A 23,484-nucleotide genomic window follows, 5' to 3' on the forward strand; every position below is an offset into this window, starting at 1 on the left:
TGGAATCGAATTCATACCTTCCTTTCACAAAGAGGAGGTGGAGACCTGAAAGTCAAGCTGTTCTTTTTGGCCTAGAAGGTAAAGAGAAAACTAGGCCTTCTAGGCCTTCCTGATGGCAATCACCTTCACACAAAATTCTACTATAATGCCCTTGAAAAGGTGCAGAAGAATTCTGGTCGGGTGATAGGACTTAGTTGTACTTTCAGAGAGCCCTTCTAACCTTGGTCATAAAATACAATACAAACTAAATCTGCTTCAGCAGAACAACCCAGGAATAACAACACAAGAGAACCGTTGTGTTTTCATGATTCTATTTCATTTAAGTCAGTAAATGTCTTGTCTCTTAAATTGTTGTTAGCCAAGAATTAATGTATCCCACTTAAAAAAAATTGGTTGACAAAGTCTGTCAATGTCTACAATTCTTTTTATTTTATGTACATAAGAGAAAAAATCTAAAAACCCCATTTGAAACAGAATCTATCCTCCTTTGAAAGCAGAGATCATCCAGTTTTTGTAGTGGGTTTGTCTTTTTTAAGGCAGCAAAATTACCCAATTTGTTTTTACCACAACCTATAAATGTCAAATATTCTCAGTGAAAATGATAAACACATAATTTAACTGTCATATATATATGTGCTCATAAAGTAAGAACGTATGCTTGGTGAAACTTGGAGATGGGGTTTAACTTGGATTACACTATTGTAAAGTTATGAATATATATGGAATATGTATTTATTGATTTTTAAAACAGCATTATTTTTATTTAATTATTAACATATTTTGGAAGGAATCACTTATGCTCACTATTTTCTAGTAAAAGACATCTTTATTACTGTGAACTAAGTTACATATATTAACATGGGATTATGATACTGGATATAGGGCCACAGTCAAGCTTTTATACAGCTTATGCTATGACAGTGAATGTAAGCAATAACTTAAAATTAGGTGTGCTTCTTTAGAGGGTGTGGAATTGAGTTAGAGTACAATACTAATAGAAATCCAGTCCATACAAAATGTTAGAGGGTTGGGGATAATCATGTACTTATTAATCCGTACACATTGGATTTTGTGTAAATGATGAATTTTTACTACTGCCATACATTCTAGTGTATTCCTGTCTTCCAAAGTCCTGGTAGGTCATATGTCTTTATTTTTCATGTTAAAAAGAAAGTATCTGGCACATATTAAGAATTTACTACTATTTGTAGACTTAATTTTTTCCTTTCTCAAAATGGCACAAGTTTCCTAAAATCCTTTAAATTGCTAACATTATATGATTTTATTGAATGGATTGGCTTACTCCTCTGTAATAATCATGTGGGGTGGGGACAGAAAATCAAGTCAAACTAAACTTTGTACTTTTTCTGGTAGAGGAATAATTATAAATATAGAGAAAATCATAGGCAACCTGCCATCTGAGTAGTAGCTATTTTACACACGAGTAAACCAAGGCCATGAAGGGAAAGGCACTGCCTACATCATTCTCTTGTTTTAAAACAATTCCTGCCAACCTATTCCCTGCAATTCAGAACTAGAAATCTGTTAGTCATCCTTAACACCTCCCTCTCCTGCAATCCATTAGCAATGATGTTGACTTCACTTCCTAAATATTCCAGACTCCTTCCTTTCTCCCTGCTGCCATTCTGCTCCTCTGCAATCTGACATCTTTCTCTGCATCTTTTCAGTACAAGTGAAAATGCCACTTCCCAGGGCAATTACTTGAACTTGTTCCCTCCCCAATTTATTTTCTATTATGTCCATGTCCCTCTCATGTTTTCAACCCTAAGTTGTGCTATGAATGTCAAGCTAAAGTCCATGTTAAAGCCTAGGAGCCTGAGTGACCTCACCCATATCTAACTGCCCAACCTCACCTTGCATGTTCTCTTGTCCTTTCTGTTCTACCTTCCTACAATCCATAGTTCCTATCATGTTCTTTTCTACCCAAGGGTATTTGTATATGTTATCCTCACTGTCCGGAGCATAGTTTCTTCCCTTCTGATCCAGTTCCTAACAGAATAAGGAGTCTAAGACATTTCTTAGGTCTCAGATCATGCAATGCAACCTTCCCTGACCTCCCTGACAACTATGATGTCTTGCAGTTTTCCTTCCTAACACATAATAGCAATTTGGGTAATGACTTGGTTGACAGACTATCTCTGTCACCGGACTGTAGTTTTATGAAGGTAGGGCGGTGCTCATTATTAGTAACACAATAATATGTTATTATTTTATTCTCTTTATTTAGTATTGTGCTTGCCACCTCACTGAATCTTTGCTGAATGAAGACTATGAATGAGTGAGAAAATTAAAGCTTAGTTTAAAAGACTAACAACAATGAAAGAATGGTAACTTTGGAGCTGGGATACCTTGGGAAGTAGGTCAACCTAAACAGAGTTTGAAGTTGGGTCACATTCCCCTGGTGGCAGGTCCTACTCAAAATAATTATAAACCTAGAGTTATAATGTATCATTAATGGAATATTTACTATGTCTCGGGAACTGCCCTGGGTTCTTTATATAGTGCTTTGAAAGATTCGAGCCATGATTTTAAAAAGCATCTACAATATAAGGAGATGTCAAATGTTCCCAATTTCTGTGACATTTTTGTCTTTAGCAGGCAAAGATATCTGCTGAAAAGACATCAATTTGAATAAGTATGTGAGGATAATGTTTTGAGACGTAAACAGATGGAGGCTTCTTTTTTTGATATTTCCAACCATTCCATATGGCAGAAGGATTAGATTTTTTTGAACAGTCAACGTCAGTTTTTTTTCTGTTCCTAAGGTTAAAATTTCTGCCCTGACTGGGATGAAAGAGAGAGGAGAATGAAAGGAAAGTCTAAAGATTAAAAGCTAGTGTGTCTTAGAGTTCCCAGGAGAGAGATGGTAGAACCCCTGTGGCAGCTAGATCAGAGGAAGCTTCATGCCACTGTTGTGTGATGGGGCCAAGAATGCAGCAAGATCCCAGAGTTTCCCTTCTCCTGCATGGTGTGAAAGCAGAAGCAATGTCTGTGTCAGCCATGTAACCATGCAATGCTACTGAGTTAGTAGCCTCTACTCTAAAGACCTTCTCGTAGTTGAGGTGTTGCTAGACTATCTTACTCATTTGACCCCTTATCTTGTGCAAGAGAGAACATATTTGCATTTAACTTCCTTCGTGGAAATGAATACATGATTTTTACCACTTTATGGTTTTGTTTAAATAGAAACTCTCTTTTCTAGGGGAGGAAGAGAAGAAAGGAGAATGGTATTAACCAGAGGGATCCAGAGAAATGATAACTTGAAAATCTCGAGTGACTAATACTGCTGTTTAGCATCACAGGAATAAAGTGCCTTATATAGCTAGAAGTAGTAGATGAAACTACATTGCTTATAAGGCAAAACACATTTTAAACAGAATTCCATAGGCCAAGAAAGCAAGTTGTCTTAAAAAGAACAAGATTTGCTCTAGCCTCTGGGCAAAACAAGAATTCTTATTGTCTATATAAGAGCAAGCGCTTCCTACAGTCTTTTGAATTTTATGGGTATTCTCTCAGGTTTCAGAGAAAATAAAAAACATAGATATTTTAAAAAAAGAAGTAAAAACTCCTTTAGAAGTGCTTCCTCTTTTTCAGATAATAAATACACGAAGCAAGGCTTTTTTAGGGATAGAGGTTGGTTTGAAAGCCTTAATGCTCACAAATCACATTATTATCATGTATTTTTTCCAAGTAGCTCAATTTATAGGTTCAAAGATACTTCTCAAAATTTGTATCAGTAAAAGAAGAACATGATATGCTTCAGAAATATTTTGCTATTTAAGTTTTTTCTTCTGTTTTATCATCACCATCTTCATTGATTCATATGGAATAAAAATTTGATTACAATATGGAAAATTCATGGAGTTTTCAAAATAAGCGAAATCAAAGGCTTCTTTTTATTATTATTTTACGACTGTTTTGCTGAATTCTAGTGAGCAACCTTTTTTAGTATTCAACATATTCTATGCTAGGATCAAATGTCTAAATTCTTGGAGTCAGTGTGCTTTATATGTGGTTTTCTAAGAGTTATTTGTGAACACAGAATTTGTTCTATAGAGAACAAAATGCTATGTGCAGCATATTGGAGTATATTTGATTTACCCGTGATTTGAACTATTAATATTTTTCTTCTAGCTATAAAAAGAATGGGCTGGCTATCCAGTGGAAAGACCATCAGGCAAAGAGCCAGCTTGGCATCATTCAGGGAGCACCATCCTGGGAGACAGAGGACAAGGGATAAGGTACTCCCTGACTATTCCTAATGATCTTGTCTTTGTTGAATGCCCCTGAATTTTGCCTCCCATTAGTTCTGAGCCAAAGAAAAAGAATTGTTTTTTTTCATATCCATGAACATTTTTGTTTTCCCTTTCCCAAATAGGAGAGAAGTTACCAAGAATGAGAAATTATTGTGTATGCAAATGACTAATCAGCATGAGAATCAACCTATAGCCATTAATTGATTTTATAATAATTACTGTGAAAGGCAGTGTGGTTTAATTGAGGAAAGAACTAGGTTTACTGTCAGCCAAACCTGAGTTGATATTTTCATTTTGGTACTTCTTAGTTGTGTAAATTTGATCAAGTTCCTTAAATTTCTGGGCCTCATCTGTAACATAAGGCTAACAATATTTACCTTCCTAATAATGACTAAATAAAATAATTTAGTATTTGCAGTGTGACAGTGCACATCACACAAAATAATTACTCCATAAATGATTATTTTTATACTGGAAAAACTCTGAAGCTTCACCATCACTGATAGTTGCATTGCATTTCTTCTGATAAGCCTCAGGTACCTGCTACTTCTTTTGTCCCCTTTGGATATTTATTAAGAATATGATGGCTGTTCAGCTCATCACTGAGAAAATCTTTATATAAAGATCACCATACCTTTTGCCACAGGAGACCCTGCCATTTTGACCAGCACTTAATTGGTCTGTAACCAGTTGACTGAGCAAAGCGCTAGTAGCTTATGGCTTAATGTGGGGATATACTAAGAGGAAAAGGGGCATTTATAATCTTTCTTTGGGGAATTTTGAATGTGACATTCTCAGACATGTTTCTTCTTTCCTATTGCCCAGTATATCCTCTTGATAAATTTGTATTACTTGGATTACCCAAAATGTCTCTGTCCATTCAGTGCAAACAGGTAGATACTACATAACACAGTTCTCCCTTTCATTTCACCAGTAATATGGCACCTAAGTGATACTTTTAGTGGTAAACATTTTTTTCTTCCTAAAGCACTGGGTAAAAAAGACCATTGTCCACTTTATTTCCAAGGAATTGAACTGCACCATTGAGAATAGCCCCAGAAGCAGAAGAGCTAGAATATGAAGGATAAAACTGTTCACTGGTCTAAGTCCTTGATAAAATTACTATTTAAGTGTTTAATGATTATCTCATTTAGTATCAAAGTGGAGAAGGTGATAGATTAGTTTAGTTATGAAGTGTAATGTTTGCAAAATTAAGTACAATGCCACTAAGTAGAAATTTTAGGCATAATTACTTTCAAGGGAGATAAAATTTTCAAATAGCCACTTTGGAGGATTACTTAATTCATGTTTATAAATTATATTAAAGATGAAAAGCACTATTTTAAATGTTAGGGTATCATCTAATATGCCTCAAAGAATTTAATTTATGTGTAAAATGATAATTACTAGATTCTGATTAAATAGTAAGAGAGAGTAATGGTCTAATGCTTTGATGATAGGCAGAGTCCTTGATTACTAGAATCCAGTTCTAAGTTTGTTGGTCTTAGGTTATCTCTATTTTTTCTGATGAGACTAAATGAAATTTTTCTTTTCATGGGAATTAAAAAAGATTAAAATGAGAGGGTTTGGAGTTGGTCTGACATTTTAAATATCATTATCAATTGATTTTGATAGAACTAATCAATTGTCTTTCTTAAGAAGTTAATTCTTCTTTAACTCTTAAGGCATAAGGTGATGTAGACATATATATATGAATAATTACTATTTTATCTTCAGAGTAAAATTAGTATAATCATTTATATTTATAAATTTATACTATCATATATATGCATACCTGTGTACAAATATGAAAAACAATTATTTAAAATAGGATGGAAGAATTTGTGTATATTATACTGTTTCTTCGTTAATGATAGACCTATAAAAAACGCTACAGTGAATTTCATGTTTTAATTTAACTATGGAATTAATACATTATTTCCTAAATCTACCAGCTAATAATTATCTGCATTGTAGCCCTATTTAAGGGTCAACTTAGAATGAACTAGGCCTATATTTAAACAGAAGCCTTGACATCTTATCCTGCATTCATGTTTATTGATTTTCAGTTTTCATCGTCAGCCAGAGTCTTTGTCATTCATTCATCCATTATTCACTCGTTCAGCAGACTATTATTGAAACCCTCCTATGTGTTCTAGATGTTCTGCTAAATTTAGAGAAAGTAAAGAAGTTAGGTCTCACCTACTCCTCTAAAAAATTTCCTCTCATGGGATAAATAAGTAGGTAAAGTATACCAATGCATCAAGTTGTGGAGATAATATATATACTGTACTTTATGGGAGACTTAGTCAAATACCTAACCAAGTCATGAAAGAACAGAGAAGGCTTTCTGGAGTGTGTTCCCTGATTAGAATATTAAAGGATAAGTAGCTATTAGCTAAGGAAAGAGAGGAAGGGATTTAGTGACCACATTCCAGTGAGATGGAGCTGATATAGCAAAGAAGAAGGGAAGATACAGTGTTAATTTTGCATGTGTCTATAATAGTGTGTGCTAAAAAGGGGACCAGTAGGAGGTGAGGTTAGGAAGGAGGCAGGAGCCAGGTAAAGGTGGACCTTGGAGGCTAACTAAAGGAACATGGATGTAATCAAATTAGGACGGACCATGTTTTTTTCTGCCTAAGGAACAATTTGTTCCTTATTTCTCTATACAGAAGGATTCAATACCTTGCATTGTATACCTTTGGTCCCATGGCTCTGAAGAGAGGAGGATCTATACAATGTGGCTTGCCGGAAAGTATATATACCTCCCAATTAGGGCTCTGGACTTAAAGTTACTTTTGTTATTTTCTTAAATTATGCCGTGATGGGCTATGTAGTACTATTAAGCACTGTCTCTAGGATGTCAACCTAATTACCTTACCATTTAACTGTTTCATGTACCATTATCTACTACATTCATACTTACATGCATGTAGTAACATATTCAATGAGGTAATTAAGGGCCAAGTCCAGTGGTAGCATAGAAACTGTGAATTGTCTATGTGAAACAGTAATGTTTCTGTCTTGAATAATTAGGCAGTATATATTACAGGAGAAGGCCTTGTTTAACCTCAAGGCACATTTTCATTATGCGACTTTCCGACTCACCCTAAGGAGTCAGAAGACTGTAGTTAACTTTTAGAATAATTTAACTGTACAAGTCCTTTGGGTAAGAAGAAAACTCCAATAGTAATTAGCATCCTAATTATCTAGGATGCCTATACATTAAGTTTATGATATAAAATTACCAAAAGAACCTAAAAGGAAGTGGAAGCTTTTTCCAAGTTGTGTCTTATATTCTGAGTTTTTCCACTTTTAATTGGGGGATGGCATTGCGTTTTGTACCACATGAAGTTCCAATAAATCTTCAGGTAGATATGTGCATGTTAGCTCCATTTAGGGGATACTAATATATCACAAATGGCTAAATTTGTGTGAAAATAAAGCAAGAAGCTTCATTTCATGACCTTTTGATTTCTGTTAAGTTAAAATAGTCTTCAGGAAATAAATTGATTTCCATATCTAGAAAATGGAGGGTGTATGTCCTGATTAATCTTGTGGCAAGGTAATTTACTGAGATGTAAATCTGTGAGTATGTGGGAGGGTATGCTATTTTTTCCAGTGTTCTGGAAGAACCCCTTACCCTTCAATTCCAAAAAAGTGTTCCTTTGTGTTTTAGGAGCTCTTCCAAGCTGTAAGTATAGATTTCTAGCTAATGTTAGGATGACCGCATACATCCGTTTTCCTGGGTTAATATGAGGGCAGCAGATGCTGTCAGGGCTCTGCCCATATACCCCCTCAGATTTGTTTCATGGAAGTGTGGCTTCTGTCCCAGTAGTGAGCACTTGGGTCTTTTTGTGGGAGGGCTACTCTCAGACTCCTGTGACCCACTTTGGCAGCACACAGAGAGCTGGAAGTACCTGGGAATTTATAATCACCTAGAACTTCACTTAATGACTGATGGGTACAAGGGTTTAAATATTCTAGCTCCCTTGTCTCCTGGCTCTCTTAAGTGTGACCCATACTTTTTCTTTCTCTAGAGACCTCTTAGGTAGGGTTGCCAAGTATAGCAAATAAAAATACAGGATGCCCAGGAAGAACTTGTTTTTAATTTAAGTATGTGCCATGCAATATTCTGAGCATACATACACCAAAAAATTAATTTTGTTCAACTTGAAATCCAATGTAACTGGATGTCTTGTACGTGATCTGGTACCCGCCCCCCGCCCCGCCCCAACTTCTATGGGACTTCACTGGATGTGGCATTCTTGCTTGGCTTCTTTCCTATCACAGTTCTTTTTTTTTTTTTTTTAAAGATTTTATTTATTTATTTGAGAGAGAATGAGAGAGAGAGCACATGAGAGGGGGGAGGGTCAGAGGAGGGAGCCGGATACGGGATTCAATCCAGGGACTCCGGGATCATGACCTGAGCCGAAGGCAGTCGCTTAACCAACTGAGCCACCCAGGCGCCCTTTCCTATCACAGTTCTACCTCCCCACTCATTTACCAGGTTTTCTTGGGAATACATCTTAAAAAATCACTTTAATACAAATCAGGGTCTCTTCCAGGGAGCCTAATCTAAGAGAACTAGCTGTATCCGTTGCCTTGCCATGATTATTAATCCTTTCTCAAAATGTTCCGGTTTGAATGACAAATTATATGGTCATTCAAGCTATTATAAAAACATAAATGGTTCTTCCAGAAGCTGCAGTTTTAGATCTTTTTTGTTTCAGTCATTAAGAATACCAAAAGGGGTGCCTGGGTGACTCAGTCGGTTAAGCATCTGACTCTTGGTTTGGCTCAAGTCATGATCTCAGGGTCTGGGGATCGAGCCCTGCATTGGACTCCATGCTCAGTGCAGAGTCTGCTTATCTCTTTCCCTCCACCTCTGCTCCTCCCCCTGCTTATGCTCTCTGTCTGTCTCTCAAGTAAATAAAATCTTTAAGGAAAAAAAAAAACAAAAACGAAACAAACCCCTCCCCCCGCCCCCCCAAAACATACAAGTTATTGAGAACTTGTGTTCTCAAGAATTATGTAGAACATGATGAACTGGTGACTATGGGGTGGGAAATTGGAAACGTTCCAATAGGGAAGAGGTTTTTCAACTATAGGGCTTGGTCTAAGGTTTGTGGTTTCCAGAACAAGTAGGGATAATGATTCTGGCCCTTGTAATACCCTGGAGAGTTTGGGAGATTTGCTTCTTTACTGTGACTAAAAGGCTTGATGCTAGACACCAGGGTTTCTGTCCTCATCAAAGTTCCCTATGTCCAAATATATCATGGAAGGAGCAAAACAGTCAGACCACAGGGGCTATGCAGATTTGGACAATGCTCCAAATCAGCAAACAGAGAATACTGAAGTCTGAAGTTATGAAAGACAGCTGGGGCCTTCACATGGCCCTGAGCCACATCAGCCCTAGTAATGATCAAGATTAAGTTTTTCATTAACCCCAAAGGATGAAAGTAAGTCATATTTAATTTGATATAAATAAAAAAAATTAAAATTATTTGTGTACATCCAAGTTTGTGGGTACAGAGTTCTAACATCACATTTTATAGAAATTTATAACAAAGCCAATAATTATTTATTACCTCTTTAAGGTTTACTTATAACTTTTTAAGTACTCAAAATGGCCACCCCAAAAGTTTTGTGTTTATTTGAATATATTTTCTGGATTTATATTCTAAATCATATACAGGATCATTTTGATATTAACTTCCAGTAATCTCAAATAGTGTCCATGAAAATGAGACAAATATTTCAGGAGGAGAAATGTAGAGTTAGCATATGATGACATTTGGAGGATTTCAAATTAAATATTACAACAGTCACCATGCTATCATGCGTTCATAAATCAAAAAATCATATATAAATTGGAAGTCAGATACTAGATTCACCTTTACTTAATGGATATATAAGTTGTATGAACAGGATGGTATTAAACATGTAAAACCAAAGAGTATATATATATATATATATATTTTAAAGATTTTATTTATTTATTTGACAGAGAGAGACAGTGAGAGAGGGAACACAAGCAGGGGGAGTGGGAGAGGGAGAAGCAGGCTTCCCGTGGAGCAGGGAACCCAATCCCAGGACCCTGGGATCATGACCTGCGCCAAAGGCAGATGCTTAATGACTGAGCCACCCAGGCGCCCCCAAAGAGTATATTTTCTACTGCTTTAAGATCTGCGTTAATCAATTTCCTTGGCTGAATTAGTATAACATGACCCCAGCTTTTAAATACACTTAATTTTCTATCATCAGTACTTTCTCAATGAAGAAATAAAATTTAGAAATTAGAAGACATGATGAATAGCCTTTATTCTAAGGTCAGATGTAAGATACTCAACGCTAATGGAAAACATCATTCTAAGCCATAGCAAATGAGCCCTACCAACATAACAAACTGCTGATATCAGCCTGGAAACCATCTTGAATGTCAAGAGATATGCTCTTCATTTGCAGTGTTTGATTGTTCATATAAATATTTAATGAAAATATTATTAGACTATTCAGCTGAGTGAAATAAACTGATGGCAAAAGTAGCTAAGGAAGCTTAATATTCACTAAATGAAGTGGCATAATAATTTATTTTGCATATTATATAAGTCTTTTGAGAGGTTTTGTACTTTTAAACTTTTTAGCACTATTTAAAAGGCATCATTAGTGCCATAATTATTAGTTTTTAATGTATTTTTATGGTGAAGGAAAATGTAGAATACATTTTATAGGGAGAAAGAAGACCATCATCCACATAATGGATGATGGAAATAAGGTACCTCTGATTCTGAAGGTTGACTTACTTTTAATATAGCTTCACTGAATCTTACCATAAATGTTAACTCTATACCACATAAAATTACACAGTGGGTTTCTCAAGAGTAGAACTTAAATCATTAAATGAATAAGGTAGAAAACTTTTTAACTATCATGTGAGCTTCAGATTTTCAGAAAAATTGGAAATCACCTGTTCTGAACCATGTATACTTTTATTTTTTTGAATCATGTATATTTTTAAACATGGTTTTAGTGAGACAGTATGAAAAAATATTTGGAAACATAAGTTTTAGAGAACTGTTATCAGTTCATATGTTTACATATAAAATTTCCCAAATTGTCTTTCTAAATGCTTCTTATATTGTTTTGAAAAAAATGTTTTTTAAGGTTCATGTATATGCACACAGGATAATAAAATACATAGAAAAAGAAAACATGTTCTAAAAATATTCCTTTGGGAAGTCAGGAACAAAAAAATGGTACCCACTTTAAAAAAAAGAAAAAATAAGGTAGTGCTAGACAATAAAGTGTATGTATGTGTGTGTTTGTATGTGTACACGTATGTACTGACATGCTTATGGTGTTTTCTCTTCAGTTTACCCCTGAATTATAATAAGAATAAATCCATCAGATTATTTCTTGAAGGTAAGACATAAAAAGCATTTGCCAAGCTTGCTTTTATTCTCAGTATTTGTAAGGAAACTAAGACAGTGAATCCACATAAGCATTAAGAAAAAATTCTTGACTTCCGGGCACGGCGCGTGCCATTGAAGAGACCCATCCATGGAAGGCAAACCCTTGCTGATATCAAAACAGAAGACGGAAGTGGTGTGTGGGGTCCCTACGCAGGTGGTCTGCACAGCCTTCAGCATTCACATCGGTGGTGGTGACCCAGTTTGGGAAGATGGGTACCCTGGTCTCCCTGGAGCCCAGCACCATGGCCAGTGACATCAGCAAGCCCGTGCTCACCACAAAAGTCCTTCTTGGGCAGGACGAGCCTCTCATCCATATCTTAGCAAAGGACCTGATGACATTTGTGTCTCAGGAAGCTGAAACAGAGCGGTCCTCCTGGCCATGGCCGTGAAGGACAGGAGCGTGGAGGGGCTGAAGGCCTTGAAGGAGGTGATCCAGTCCTGCCAGGTGTGGTGACCCTGGAGCAGTAGTTATGCCTGCTATTCAGCGGGCTGAGGGGACAGGCGACACCCTCCGTAAGGCAGGAAGAGGAACTCTGCCTTTAGCTCTAGAAGCCAGAAGAAATATGCGCATCCCAGGCAGACTGGTACTTTGGGTGCTAACTTATCTGCGGATGGAGGAAAGCTGCGGAGTGTGTCTGGGGGGCTGTGAGTGGTTCTTACCAGGGTCCAAATAGCTGCATATATTTGAGTATTGAAAGATGAGTCATCAGGCATGAGTCCTGGCCCCCCCATGTGCAGTATCTGTTGTTGAAGGAAATTTTTTTTATTCACAATAAATGCCTATCGCCAAGTTAAAAAAAAAATTCTTAAGACTACTGCTGAACCAGCAATAAATGTTGAATAAATGTGACATTTACGTCCCTCACACTTCAGCAGTTTATGGTGTAGACAAGTCATCCAACCTGATGGGTATGAGCAAAAATACAGAGGCACATTTCAAAGAGCCATCCACAAATAATCAGCCTACTGGTGTATAAGTCAGAATATCTTCTAGAACAGTGAAGAGTCAGTGGCAAATCCATTAAATAGAAGTAGATTAAGAGAACTTGTCTATGAACTTCTCCTCTCCCACAAAGAGTTTATTGAAAAATGTAATTTGGGAAACAGTTCTAGGAAATTGTACCAATTAGCATTTTTGTAAGGTTAATTTTCAGGTATAAGAACTTTTTTTTTTAAAGATTTTATTTATTTATTTGACAGAGACACAGCAAGAGAGGGAACATAAGCAGGGGGAGTGGGGGAGGGAGAAGCAGGCTTCCTGCTGAGCAGGGAGCCCAATGTAGGGCTTGATCCCAGGACCTTGGGACCATAACCTGAGCTAAAGGCAGACACTTAACGACTGAACCACCCGGGAGACCCTAGGTATAAGAACATTGACAAAATACGTCTTTAAGTCAAGAATAAGTCATGCCGTAGAGAATACTATTTTTTTAAAGTTTTTATCCAAATTCTTGTTAGTTAAAACACAGTGTAATATTAGTTTCAGGTATACAATATAGTGACTCAACACTTCCATAAAACACCTGGTGCTCATCACTACAAGTGCATGCCTTAATCCCCATCACCTATTTAATGGAGCCCCACCCACATTTCCTGTGGTAACCATCATTTTATTCTCTATTGTGAAGAGTCTGTTTCTTGGTTTGCATCTGTCCTTTAAGAGTATAATTTTATGGGGAATTTTTTATTGATGGTTTGCTTTTTTTTTTTTTTTTACTACCCCTCTTCCTTTTATCTATTTAAAAATTATGTTCAACTTTAGGTTAATGGCAGTCTAGGAAATTAGACCAGTTTCCAGACTTAAAAGAAAAATTTATTAATACTAAGCTTAAAGACATCGAAGAGCTATCAAGGCAGTAAAGAATTACAGATTTAAGATCTGGGAAAATAAAGAAACCCAGTGAGGTAAGCCCCATATTTGGGGTGGCTGATTTCTCCAGATAAATCTCAAAAATATGAAGAGTTTTTACAACCTCACAAGATTCAGAGACAAAAATTGGTCTTTAGAGAATATCACCAAGGGAGGCTACTGATGAATACCCATACACCCTGAGTAAGGGTGTTGTGGAAGAGATTGACATTTAAAAATATTTCAGCTTTGGACCTTCTCAATGCCAAAATTAGATCAAGGTGTTTTGAATTGTTTTGTTATTGCCTACTTGCTAGTAGCTTAAAGCAAAGTCTTCTTTGTGTGAATATATTTTCTGAGGCTTAAAATTATTTCTTTATTTTGTGAAATCACTAAGACTTCCTAGGCACATGAGATGAGATTAGAAAGTAGAAAACAAAACAAAACAAAAAAATAGAAGAGAAAGAGGAAGAAGAAAAGGAGGAGGAGGATGAAGATGAAGGGAAGGAAAAAAGAGATACAAAAGGATCCTCAGAGAGCCCATTTTATGGACTTCTCAGACACAAACTAACCACTATTCTTTTTTTAAAAAAAATATTTATTTATTTGTCAGAGAGAGAGAAACTGAGCAGGCAGGAAGACTGGCAGGCAGAAGGAGAAGCCGGGTCCCTTATGAGCAAGGAGCTGGATGCAGGACTTGATCCCAGGACCCTGAGATCATGACCTGAGCCGAAGACAGATGCTTAACCGACTGAGCCACCCAGGTGTCCCTCTAGCCACTATTCTTAATTCAAGCAAATAAAGCACAGAATTAGAGCATTAGTAGAGAATATGTAAGAAGTGTGTGTGTGTGTATAAACATACATACACAAAAATATATTAAACAAAATTGAAACTTATAGAACTGAAAAATAAAACAACTAAAATTAAGGCCTAAATAGATTAGTCTAACTTCATATTTATTATAACTGAAGAGGGGATTAATAAGTTGGAAGAAGGATCAGAAGAATATAGCTAGAGGAAAGCCCAAAATGATGGAAAGAAGAGAAAATTATAAACATGGGGACAGTAGTTTAGTAGTCTATCATATATGCGAATAGAAACGCAAAAGGAAAGAGTAGACAAGAAAACACTGCTTGTAAACCTGACACAGCAAAAAAAAAAAAATATATATATATATATAGAGAGAGAGAGAGAGAGAGAGAGAGTGTGTGTGTGTGTGTGTGTGTGTGTGTGTAGTAAACCTCCTTAATCTTTGGAGTTTCAAAGTGATGGAATATATAATTAATTTCCTCCAACAAATAAAACTATAGTTCTTACTGGTTTTACCAGTTTCCACAGAATGGTTAAGAAGAAAATAACACTCCTATGATAGACGAAGAGAGATCTCTTAATATTTTTATGAGGGAGGGATACTTTTTGAAACTACACCCACCAATGACATTAAAAGAAAGGTAAAATGGAGGCCAACTTTAAGCACAGATTAAAAAATTATAAGCAAAGTAAAAGCATATCAGATTCAGTAATATATAAAAAAGATGATGTATCATGATCAAATTAGGTTTATTCCAGGAATGTAAGATTGATTTAACCTTCAATAATCAGCCTGTTAAATTATTCATATAAACAGAATAAAGCACAAATATATAATCCACTAAATCAGTATGGAGAAGATATTTGGTAAAATTAAACATCTATTTATGAATTAAGACTTCTAACAAATTATGAATAGAAGAAACTTCCTTAATCTGATAATGGATAGGCACAGAAAACATGGAGGAGGCTTTATATTTAATAGTGAACTATTGAATGTTTTGTTTCAGAGATTAAAACAAAGATGTCTAGGACTTCTACTGAAATCATAGTGCAATAGGCAAGAAATAAGAAAGGGTAAAAGCATAGAAAAAGAAGAGAGAATCTGCATATGCATTATTATAATTAACATGCAAATTTGACAAAGTTTTTGGAAACGATGTCAAAAGGTAGAAATGAAATTATATGTATATACATATGACCATTGCAGTAGCATCAAAATATTTCAAATACGTCGGAATAAGTCCTGTGAAAAATTGCCACATAAAACACTAGAAATATTATTAAGATAGATTTAAAAAGACCTATGCATTAAGGAGGGCATTTGTTGTGTAAGTACTGTGTGTTGTATATAAGTGATGAATCACTAAATTCTACTCCTGAAACCAATATTATACTATCTGTTAAATAACTAGAATTTAAATTAAAAATTTGAAGAAAAAAAAAAGACCTAAATAAATGGAAGCATTTATCTGGTACAAGGATGAAGAGATTTAATAACTTAAAGATGTTAGTTCCCCCAAATGGATTGTTATATTCAGTACTATCCCAGTAAAAATACCAGCAGATTTTTATGTGAATATTGGTAGGGTGATACTGATTTGGTAGTGCAAATGATATTTCCAAGCCAAGACACTGTTGAAAAGATATGAGTTGATAGAACTTGTCCTGTCATATAGCAACAATCATTATGAAAGTCGGTTTGGGCTAAGATAAACAAATACATCGATAGAACAGAACAAACATATCAGAACAGCATCATGAATATATGAAGCTTTATATGGTGCAAGGGTGCCACTATAAATTTGTGGGCAAAGATTGTTGTTTCAACAAATGGGACAGTGCTAATTGGATATCTGTATAGAAACAAAAAGAACTTGACCTTTGTTCATGTCATAAAGTAACAATTGCTTGTACACTGCAGAATTTGGAAGGCAAAACATGAAAGGTTTTAGAAAACATGGAAGAAGATCTTTATGACCTTGGGTAGAAAAATATCCTTAAACAGAACTCCTAAAAGCATTAACAATAAAAATGATTAAAAAATTAAACTACATAAAATTTTGTATCAAAAATCACCATTAAGAGAGAAAAGACACTCAGAGCACCTGGGTGGCTCAGTCATTAAGTGTCTGCCTTCAGCTCAGGTCACGATCCCGGGGTCCTGGGATGGAGCCCCGCATCGGGCTCCCTGCTCGGCAGGGAGCCTTTTTCTCCCTCTCCCACTCCCCCTGCTTGTGTTCCCTCTCTCGCTTTGTCTCTCTCTGTCAAATAAATAAATAAAATCTTTAAAAAAGAGAGAAAAGACACAATGAATGAAAATACTTGCAATCCATATAATTAGAAAAGACCCATCCAGAATAAAAAGTATAAATCAATAGAGGAAACACAGAATCCAAAAGAAAATGGGAAGGAGATGTGAACAGGCACTTCACAAAATAGGATATCAAAATGACTTATAAAAATATGAAAAGGCGTGCAACTTCATTAATCATTGTAGGAATGCAAATCAAAACCACTACAGTATACTACTAAACACTGTCCTAAATGTCTGTAAAGATTGACAGTACCGTTTTCACAAGTGTTTGGAGCAACAGGGTCTCTTATACACTTCTGGTGAAGTAAAATTTAGCATCACTGCTTTGGAAAACCCTTTGCCATTATCTGTTAACTTTCTATGATTTTGAAATTCCACTCTTTCCATGTGGGTGCATACGTGCAGCAAGACTTGTCAAAAAACGTTCGTAGCAGTGTTACTTGTAATTACTAAAAACTGTAGGTAACATAAATGGCCATCAAGAATGGGATGGGTAAATGATTGTGGTATGATTATCCAATGAAACCTCCTATTGCACTGAAAATCAGCAAACCTCAGCTACACATGCAACATGGGTGGAGTGTATAACATAATGCTGACTAAAATATGCTATACACAGATAAAATCTTGTGTATTTTAAGATTGAAAGGACCAAACGTATATATTTCAGAATAAACTGTTTCCCAAAATACATATTTCTCTTAATGGAACATATTTACCTATGAAATTATAACACCTAGCAAAGTGCACTGCATATAACATAGCTGTAAAAAGGCTTGCTGACTGGATGAATCCATTAATTGTTTTAGTGAGTGATTTCTGTTATTCTAATTGGATGATCTGCTATATTAGCCAAATTTATTCTTCCTAAGAACCTTTCCATTTTGGAGTAGATGCAGTTAAACCAAAGGGGATAGAAGAGGAAAGAATGAAATGAAAAAGAATCTGTTACAAACTATATGACATTATTGGTCTCTTGAAAGAGATCATCATTGGGAATGGATTTCTATATGCCGGGCCAGCTCAGAGTCTTGATTTAGTCCGGGAAGATACATTGTTATTCTTAGACTGAAATCATTAAATCAAAAAAGAAGAAGACTATTAAAGACGGTGTAGACACAAGTACCAGTGATAGGTTTGATTGGATGTACCTAGAAGATACCACAAACTCCAATGATGGTTCAGTACAGTTAACTATGTCATTAAACCTGAATCTCCCTCTTAAGGTGGAGAGAGGTATTACAGTTGATAAACGCAGACTTCTATTCTGGATCAGTGTTCTGTGGCAGTGGGAAATATTGAAGAGACTGTCTTTCTTCTGGACTTTAGGGAAGGGGAGTGGAGACTTCGGAAAAGCATTACAGCCTCTTTCTCTCTAATTCAAACTTTTTGGATGGATATTCTCTCTATAGTGTTTCTCTGTCATATTAACTAATGTATGACCAAGGGTAAATCTCCTGGGGTAATGAGTCTATTGTTCTCTTGCTACAGAAAGAATTGAATCCAAAGTACTAAAGAAAATCAATATACTGAAATCCAGGTAAAGAACTCATAATTTGTTCTTGAGAAATGTCAAAGCTCAAACAGGATACTGAAACTTTCCCTTAAGCTTAAAAACAATGACCCTGTAATATAGAAGGGGATCTGTGTGGATAAATGAACAAATTTATTCCTTAAAAGAGAAAGCTGAGACTAGCATATAATATAAATCTGATATTTAAACATTAATTTTGACAAGAAAGGGATTTTTAGCAAGGGTTCTTGTGATTAGCTGTCATTCCGTGGAACTCACTGATAAAATCCTAAGTGTACAATGTCATGTTGTTCTCTCTTTCCACTGAGGGAATAAATTTAACCTATGGCAGCGTAAATTCAGGCACATGTATCGAGGGCTGTTTTGATAGAAAAGGTCATTGAATTCAAGAATGGACTTATTTGGAAGAGAATTCATGGATTTTGCTACTGTGTAGTTATTGAATAATAAGACTCACCTGTGTAGCATGACTCTTGCATTTCCAGCTGAAGTCAACAGGATGAATCAGATACGCTTTCAAGGATCTTTGCTGTCATATATTTCTACAAGACTGATGCAATATATTTTAAGAAGTGTAATTCAAAGATCAGAAGGCAGAGGCATACGTACATTGTTGTGAATACAAATCACCTCTGCAATATTTACAGATATTGATAAATGTAGATATTGAACTTTTTCATTTCTTAACATTTGTTTATTTCTGATGAAGAATGTAAAATTCCCAATACAATAAGCTTTCTGATGATTGGACTTTATTATGTGAAACAATTTCTAATATAATAATGACATAATTTTTGATACATTTTATTTGGAATCAGCACACTTTTGAAATAATAAGAAATCCCACTTCTCTTGTAGACAAATACCATACATTGTTGGTACCCCCAAAATATTTAATTTGATTTTTAAAAAATCTTTTCCAGATCCTCAAGATCTTATTTTTAAAAATGTAATGAAAATTGGGCGCCTGGGTGGCTCAGTTGGTTGAGCGACTGCCTTCAGCTCAGGTCATGATCCTGGAGTCCCGGGATCAAGTCCCGCATCAAGTCCCGCATCGGGCTCCCTGCTCAGCAGGGGGTCTGCTTCTCCCTCTGACCCTCTTCCCTCTCGTGCTCTCTGTCTCTCATTCTCTCTGTCTCAAATAAATAAATAAAATCTTTTAAAAAAATGTAATGAAAATTGAACCCTCTAAAAAGGCTTTGTGTAGTAATGATTAAATTAAGTCATACTCCTTCATAGGTGTGGTATCGTTCTAAATGTTACCATTACATGATTGTGATTTTTATCCCCAGTCTTTCTGGGCCTAATTTATCAGCTGTATAATAAAAGAAATTTTAAAGTCTATATTTTGATGGATTATAATACATTTCCCTTGGTTTTCAAATATCTGTGCTATTTGCCTTAAATTATACTTTTTATGGTACATGGCATTTCTTTTCTATTTCCTTTGAGTAAACATCATGAAAAGAATACTAAGAATATGCAATATCAGAATATCAGTGTTTAGAATAGCAAATGAATTTAAGAAGTACTGATAATATTCCTTATGGAATAAATTCAAACTTTTTTTTTCTTAATAAAAGTTTGAAACATCCCTGTGTATCAGAAACAGAACATTTAGAACAATCAGGTGAAGTGTTGATTGCACCAACGAAATCATGTAAGACACGTTGAATGAAGAAATTCACACAGACTATGGTCATTTAGAAATGAAAGCCAAGTTACCACACAGTGCTTATTTGTACCTTTCTTATCCATCAGAAATTTCACAATTATGTCACTGTATATAGAATGGAGCTGAGTTCTTTTAGCAGCATCCTTGCTCATCTTGGTGTCTATCTGTAATTTGTAGTAGTTTCCAGTAGATGGCAATATGGGTACCATATCCAAGAGGCCAGTCATCTATCCTAACAGATATGCCCGCTATGCTAATGGGTATTGTGGAAGATCAGGCTAAGTTGCATTAGTGTAGGACATATTAAAGAATACTACTTATTGTTAAATGAAACATGTAACTGAAGTAACAAAAGCAGGTTGATATATAATGAGAGTTTGGCAAGCAAGGATTTTGATGGCAACAAAATGCTCTGATACCTTTTCTATACCAGGCACTGCAATAAATGTGAATTTTCTCACTATAATATATAATGTATCATAGCTGAAGCCTTTACTGCATTATCTCATTTTTATAGATTTCGGTCTAGCTTGTTACCTCTTTATCCTGACCTCACACCTCTGCTCCAGCCTCACCCTTTGAAACTTGCTGCAAAGTTTTAAAGAACAGTAACCAGAACACTTTCAGTAGCTGTTTTGGGTCAGCCTTGCTTCATACTCATCCCACTACCCTCTTCCTATTTCCGAGAGCCTGGCCTGGCTGTATCTGCATTTTTCTAATCCTCTCCCAGCCTTTAGGTTTATACACTGGTTTTGTGTTTCTGGAATTAACACTAGTGTTCTCTACGAATGTTGACTGAGTACCATCACTGTTCTTTCCTAGCTCCATGAGTGGGATGCCAGCTCCAGTTCATTCTCTTTACCTGTCGTTGACCCCTGGCAGAGTCTACTCAAATCCCCAGATGGGGAAAGTTTTTGGTTGTTAGTGGCATAAAACATAGTACAGCTAACAAATGATGATGTGTTTTATTTCTGGCAGAATTCATAGACACTCCAGCTCCATAGATGGTGGGTTGAACACTAATTCTGTGAGCATACTCAAATGGAAATGACTCTGATATTTCAGAGGGCTGGGGAGATCTGCCAATGTATCGCTGTTACCACTTAAACATTTCTGATTTTAAATTCAGGAAAGTACCTACAGACCAGAAAGCTGAGAAAAGAGCTTTATTTTTCCAACGAAGCATTCCATTTTCCAGCTTTAATTAAAACAGATGTCTTATGTGAAGATTCTTTTAATTATGTAGAATACACTGCTAAAATGTAGGCTTTCACTCTCTGAAAAGCCTTCACTGACCAGGAAAATGAGGCCAGGATAACCCAACTTAATTTAAGTCCTTTGAAATTTCAAACATTTCAATTTCAAGTGCTCTTCACAGAGTCTTTCATGCTAAGCTCTATATGTAGGTCTGCACAATGCCAAATGAATTGCCAGGGAAGGCAAGAGAATGGCAATTGACCAATCCTTGATTTTTATTCTTGAATTTGTCAAGACTACTCATTGGGAAGTGAATTAATGTTCACAGAAGGCTCTCAATATAAGTCTCAGAGGCTACAGGGCTAACACTAAGAATCCTCCTAGAAGGTTTGCAACATTTTTCTCTGAAAGATCCTAAGGTTTTATTTCCAAGGTTGGAGGTGTGCAAAGATTTGCTAATTTTGTGAAACCTATTTTAAGGCTTTTCCCCTCCCATCATTGATAGATTTATGAATTATTTACTCTATGAAGCACACCTCTGCTTATATCCTAAGTAGATTATAAGGAAAGGCATCCCTTCTTCTTTTTGTGTTCTTTCTTTTACTCCAAGTCCTCATTAATTTCACATTCCATCAGTACTGTTTCTTCCCACTCAGGTACCGAAAGTAAGAATTTGTTTTCTTCTTTTTGGCTCCTGTCATACTAAGGTGCTACCAATTGTAATGCAAAAACGTTGAGAAGTTGGTTTTCTTAATATATTTTGTTTTTAAACATGTAATGCAGTATTTCACATAAAATGCATACCAACAATTTTATTTCAAATACTGATTGATTGACCTCCCTTTTCTATATGAAGTGAGGTAGCAGCCTCATGAAATGTTAGTGTTCATTTCCCATATTGCTTTTCTGACAGAACATGCATTATACAGGGTATTTCTTGCACTTTAATTGAAAACAGGTATTATAGATCACCCTCAGAAAATTGTAAGTGTGCCTAAATTCATATATCTTTGGTGAGAATTCTTTGCTGGCTGGAGCTGAATAAAATGATTTCCATTTCTTTGGAGGAGGAAAAGAAAACAAAAGAGCATTGCATGCAACATGATGAATGTTCAGTAACTACTAAACATCAAGAACAAGCTTGTTCTGAATAAATATTTTTAATTGTTGTGGTGTCAGGTATACAAATTCAACTTTGGAATTTTTAAAAATATTCTTTACCAAATTGTATTAAAAAGGACTTCCTCTCATAAGCATTCTAAATACATGAGAGAAGACAAGCAGATGATTGTAAATATTACCAACAATGATGATAATCATTTTGTCAAAACTAATAGGAACAAGTTATATACCACTTGTAGGAAGGCACAAAATGACTTAAAGAATTCTCTGGAGATGATCTGTTTCTTTACAAAGAGAATATATGTTTATATATAAAGAAAATTGATGATTCTATCCTTGTATAAATGTGAATTGCTAATTTTGAGGTATCAAAGTTATCAGTTCTTTTCTGGAATTTTCACCTCTGAATTGGAAATTATTCAAATTCAAAACTTTATTCAATTTAAGTAGAAATATAAAACTTCTATTGATATCAAAGGTAACTGACATTAAACATTAGATATTTTAGACATTCCAAGATAAAATATTCAGGTTTAACTTGAATAATTTAGAAGTTCTCAGACTAATTAGAGATGTGATTTATAGGCAGACCTGCAAAAATATATTTTGCTAGATATGTGGTAACATTCTACTTTTTCAACAAACTCAACACTATAGAATAAGTCTAAAACTGACAAGGCTTCTTCTTATAAAAAGTAGCTAAAACTAAGTCCTAATGCTGCCTTTATTTAGCCTCTGTTTATACTCATTATATCCAAATATTATTTATTTGATTTTTAAGACTGTAGTGGGTCCTTTTTTTAAAAAAAAATTTTTCTCCCAACTCCAGTTGCTTTTACCAGCAGGATGAATGTTTGCAACTAAAGGCTTAAAGGCTTTCACTGGAGAATTTCCTTCAGCTCAATAAGAGCAAACCTACCTGAGAGGTTATATATCCTACCCCAGAACTGTCTACCTTCATTGCCTGGGATAGCCGTCAGTCAATGACTGACTGAAATGAGGATCATAAACCTGGCCCCCTTGCCTCATGGTAGAGAACATCTCTGTGATTTAGTTCACATACCAGAGCATCTTATGGGACCAGGCTGCAGCTAGCCTCTAATCGAAACCACATCCTTGCCTGACTTATTCTTCTTCCCTATTCCTATCCTGCTTCCCTCAGGCCCTTTCTCCTGAGCTCTCCCCCTTCTCCTGAGAGCTCTCCCTCCAAACATCATACACTCAC

The 23,484-nt window shown here is 35.6% G+C and overlaps 1 pseudogene; it reads left to right on the top strand.

The window, feature by feature from the left end:
* Window positions 1–11,710: 11,710 nt before the first annotated feature.
* Window positions 11,711–12,620, top strand: LOC118021369 (annotated as a pseudogene).
* The last annotated feature ends 10,864 nt before the right edge of the window (window positions 12,621–23,484 follow it).

This window comes from Mirounga leonina, unplaced genomic scaffold, assembly GCF_011800145.1.
Source record: "Mirounga leonina isolate KUSES-001 unplaced genomic scaffold, KU_Mleo_1.0 Mir_174, whole genome shotgun sequence".
In the NCBI taxonomy this organism is placed as follows: domain Eukaryota; kingdom Metazoa; phylum Chordata; class Mammalia; order Carnivora; family Phocidae; genus Mirounga; species Mirounga leonina.